The sequence below is a fragment of the Lactuca virosa genome, chromosome 4, assembly GCF_052849685.1.
Source record: "Lactuca virosa cultivar CGN04683 chromosome 4, Lactuca_virosa_CGN04683_v6, whole genome shotgun sequence".
NCBI classification, from domain to species: domain Eukaryota; kingdom Viridiplantae; phylum Streptophyta; class Magnoliopsida; order Asterales; family Asteraceae; genus Lactuca; species Lactuca virosa.
Genome location: NC_136429.1, coordinates 84,325,194 through 84,329,839, shown reverse-complemented (window position 1 = coordinate 84,329,839; position 4,646 = coordinate 84,325,194). Strand labels below are relative to the sequence as shown.

Sequence of the window (4,646 nt, the reverse complement as noted above, 5' to 3'; positions counted from 1 at the left end):
CTTCACACAAACATTGTGCATTTGTTCTCAACACTGATTTAAGCCCCAAGAAACAAGTTCCTTCTGGCTTTTTTTTCACCGAGCTTCCTGTCGTAGGCAATCTTCCATGTTCAATATCACTGACTCGATGAATCATGGGTACATCTCCACCCACTACAACATTAACACCCTATGGCGACGACGAATTCGGACTCTATCCCGACGACATGTTGTCGGCATAGGGTATGCCAACGACATGTCGTCGGGATAGAGTCGTCGGCATAGGCGTGTCGGCATAAGTCAATAGTGTCGTCGGTATAGATGTCGTCGCGATAGCTTCACCTATCGTGACAACAAGGCGTCGGGATAGGTTTTTGTCAATCATATTTTCGGGATAAAAGATAAAGTTTTATTAATTACCTATAGCGATGACATGTGGTCGCCACAGGATTTGTCTATTACGATGACAAGTCGTCGCTATAGGGTTTTAACATGAGCCAATGACATACCTATAGCGACGACTTGTCGTCGGGATAGGCACTGTTTGTTTTTTTCTCAATTTTACAGATTTAGTACATTGCCATTCCTGCATTTTTAACAAATCCAAAACACATTCCTAACATATATCAATTGAAATACATTAACTAAGTACCATTATTCAAATTCAAAACATCAAATTCAAATAGTTAACTAACATTGTTCAAAACACTAAAAAAACATCAAACATCATTATCATAATCATATTCTTCTCCTTCTTCTCCTTCTCCTTCTTCTTCTCCTTTTCTTCCATCCTTTCGGCAACTTGTTGAGAGGTAGTTGCTTGTGTGTTAGAGTTGAATAGAAAGTTAGGAAATGGTGGTGGTTGGAAGCCCGGAATACATGCCGCCAATGATGCATTATATTGTTGCAAGTATTCTTGCATTTGTTGTGCATCAAATTGGGATTGAGATTGGGGTTGAGATTGGGACGATTTTGAAGTGGAAGGTCGTTCATTTGGAATTAAACCGAAGTTGGCGTTTGGTCTCCTACAGCATTGTACTTTTAATATTATTTTGTTTTTTTTTTGTTTTTTTTATAGCACCATAAACAAGATAAAAAATACTTTTAATATTACTTTTAATAACAACGTAATTTTATTATTTTGTTTTATGTTATAACTTTCAAATAGAAATGAAAATAAAATACTTTAATTAACAAGATAAAAAAAAGTATGTTGCTATTAATAACTTTTATAGTTTAAATATTTTTGACTTAATAAACTTTAATCTCAATAAACATATTCCAAAAATCTCAATTATCAAGATAAAAAAAAGTATGTTGCTATTAATAACTAAACAAATTAAAAACAACCATACATATTTTACATTTTATATATAAAATTTCATACCAACCTAAACAAAGATCACAATCATACAAAATTTCATACCAACCTAAACAAAGATCACATAAAATTTCATATCAACCTAAACAATTTCAATTTCATATACCAACCTAAACAACATCAATTTCATACCAACCTAAACAATCATACAAAATTTCATACCAACCTAAACAAACAATATACATATTCCAAACAAAAAACAACAATCACACATATAACAAACAAACAACATAATCACACATATACCAACCAAGCAAAACAATTCTATAGCAATGTACTTTTATTAGTTTGTTTAAAATATAAACCTAGACAAACAACAACACAATCACATATATATACCAAACAAACAACACAATTATATAATCAAAAGAGGATGAATTTCAATTTCAACACAATTCTATATATACATATAATTTCAATTTCAATAAAAATTAGAAAAAAAAAAACTAACCTGTGTTTTGTTCTTGTGTGATGAACGAATTCTAGCTAGTCAAAGAAGCTGGTAATCCTCCGGTGGTGGCTGGTGGTGGCCACAGGCGGCAATATAAAATCAGAAAAAAAAAAAAAACAATATGAACGAAATAGGGGTAGAAAACAGACCAGTGAACAACTCCCTTGGTGGCTGGAACGAGGTCGCCGGCGAACAACTCGCCGGTGGGAAGGTTGAGACAGGAAAACGGGCGGTGGTGCTTCACCACCGGTTAACTACCCTACACACCAAAAAACCTCAAATTTGTGGTAAAAATCATTACCAAACAACAATAAAAAACGAAATAGGTGTAGACACAACCTTGGATAGGGTTAATCGCCGGTGATTTGAGTTGGGATGCAATTTTCGTCACAGGAGGAAGAAAGAACAGTCGCGGTGTGCAAATGAAGGACGCCTGCGTATCTTTGTAAGGGTAAACCCCTATGCCGACGACATGTCGTCGGTATAGGGTCCACATAAACGACGACGTTGCGTTTTTAGCTGAAATAAAAATATATATATAAATTAAAAAACCTGTGCCGACGACTGGTCGTCATGATAGCCTTCCCCAAAACTACGTCGTTCTGTTTTTCTGGCACATGGAATAAAAATAAATGGAAAATAGATTTTTTGATACCTATACCGACGACATGTCGTCGGTATAGATTTTCAGATTACCGCGAACATTTTAGTCGTTCCCGCCAAACTTGTGGTGACGACTTGTCGTCGGCACAGATATCGCGGTCAAAGGAAATTGGTCAAAGGTTCCAAAAGATATGGCGACGACATGTCGTCGGGATAGGATGACCTGTAGCGACGACTCTTGTCGTCGGGATAGATGTCGTCGGCATAGCTTAGTATTCTTGCAGTGACCGCATAGATGCATAGAATCAAAATGACGATTGTTGTTGCCATTTTTGAGGGAAAACTGTGATTGTCTGCGTTCGTGTGTGTATGAGCGAGAGACAGGGGGAAATGAAGAGTTTAAAAATGATGGTTTTTGATGAGATTATTTTTATGGGCCTTCATCATACTGAAATGGCATAATTGGCCCCTTCACTATTATAATTTGTACTTTTAGTTCTTCATTGCATACGTGTCCAGGCAAGGCAATCCAGTGACCACTATTTTTTGGTCTCTAAGCCTTTTAACAGCAGTGACCATTATTTTTTGTCATTTGGCTAGTGACTATTATTTTTATTAAAAAAAATATTTTATTTTTATTTTATAATTTAGTGACCGGTGAGTGACAACTATCATCGAATTGATCACTAAATTTATAGCATTACCAAAGTTTAGTGACGAATTATTATATGGTGACTAAATGATATTGTTAGTGAGATTTTTGGTGGTCACTAAATAATTGGTCACTAATAAAGACTTTTGATGTAGTGAATTTACACAAAGGCTCGCCATTCTCCACTGTCTATCATCCGAGCAAATGGCAACCCCAATCCCTTTTCCTAACTTTTCAGCTATTTCCTAAAAGTTGTGTGGACATCAAAAAGAAGTAATATAAGACATGAGAAACAAATCCTTGACTTTGCAAACACAGATCAAACAACTCAGAATTTCGAAAAAGAAAAGCAAAGAAACAAAGAACAAAAGAAATTGCCCACATCTTGAACAAGTGTTCCAGCTTGAGTTCGATTGCCATATGCTTCAAGAAACAGGTGTAGCTAGACAAGATGAGCATGGAGTAAACAAAAGCAATGAGCTTCGATTGAAACTCATCTACATTGAATCTAAGTAACTCTGAATACATCAATGTTGATGTTTATAATGTGATTTAAGTGGGTTATCTCAATAAATGCGACTTATGACCAACCATGCTGTGTACTATCTTCCGTCCAATTAATGCATCGTTATGACTGAGCAAAAGAAGACGTACAAGGTGGCAGAAAATTCAAATCCAGAGTATGGAAAAGGATTGCCTAATCTATCGAGATCTCAAACCTTAGGAAAGATATAGCTTCTGTGAAGATAGGTACCAGAGATCACAAAATGAAAATGATAGGACCTAATCTATCGATCTTAAATGCACTTTTTTTCTTATCATCCCAATCAATGTAAGAGTTATTCAATAGAACGGTTATATTTGGGCCCCAAATATCACCAAGGATTCAAGCAATCAACGTTTGGAAAAAAAAAACATATCACAAAATTCACTTAACTTGCAAATTTGTGAAGTTACTTTTTCTAACATCATACACCACAAATTTTATTTATTTTGCAATCATAACATTATTTATGCGAACTTGATTTCAGCTCGTGAAAAATAATTTTGTTTTGTGGAATATAAAATCGAGAAGCCGGTTTAAGATATGTATTTTCTTTAAAATTTAAGCCAAACAAACATCCTCTTCTCAAGTTTTTAAAAGGGAAAAATGTGTTATCGGCATGTAAACCAAACTAACACCCTATTCCCTTTCAAAATCATCCGCTGAGTTTTGGTCTGATTACAAGAGAAAGGAGAAGAAATTCACTTTTAATTATATGTCATATCCTTTCCTTCTCTTTCTTTCCCTTCCCTTGCTTCCCTTCCCTTTCCCTAATTTTAAAACTCAAGAAGAGGGTGTAAGTGTAGCACAAATGGTTCCTGATGAGAGTCAAACACCTTAACGTCAACACCCCCAACCACTTTAGGTAAATGTAACTATGTTTATATTTGTAGAAAACATATATATTGGACAAACAATCAAAAATATTATTCTTCACAATAAAAAACTTAAAAATCATTGAAAACAATTTTGCAATCTAAATTATTTAAAAAATAAAAAATTAAGAACATGGATCATTGAAATAGTAATGTCATGT

The 4,646-nt window shown here is 34.7% G+C and overlaps 1 long non-coding RNA gene across 1 annotated transcript; it reads right to left on the bottom strand.

The window, feature by feature from the left end:
- Nucleotides 1-619: 619 nt before the first annotated feature.
- On the bottom strand, nucleotides 620-3,563 carry LOC145109868 (uncharacterized). The gene is made up of 5 exons (XR_013709279.1): nucleotides 2,508-3,563; nucleotides 2,151-2,330; nucleotides 1,961-2,070; nucleotides 1,812-1,880; nucleotides 620-1,004 (listed from the first exon to the last, which is right to left on the bottom strand). It is a non-coding gene; the product is annotated as an uncharacterized LOC145109868 (long non-coding RNA).
- Between the last annotated feature and the right edge of the window lie 1,083 nt (nucleotides 3,564-4,646).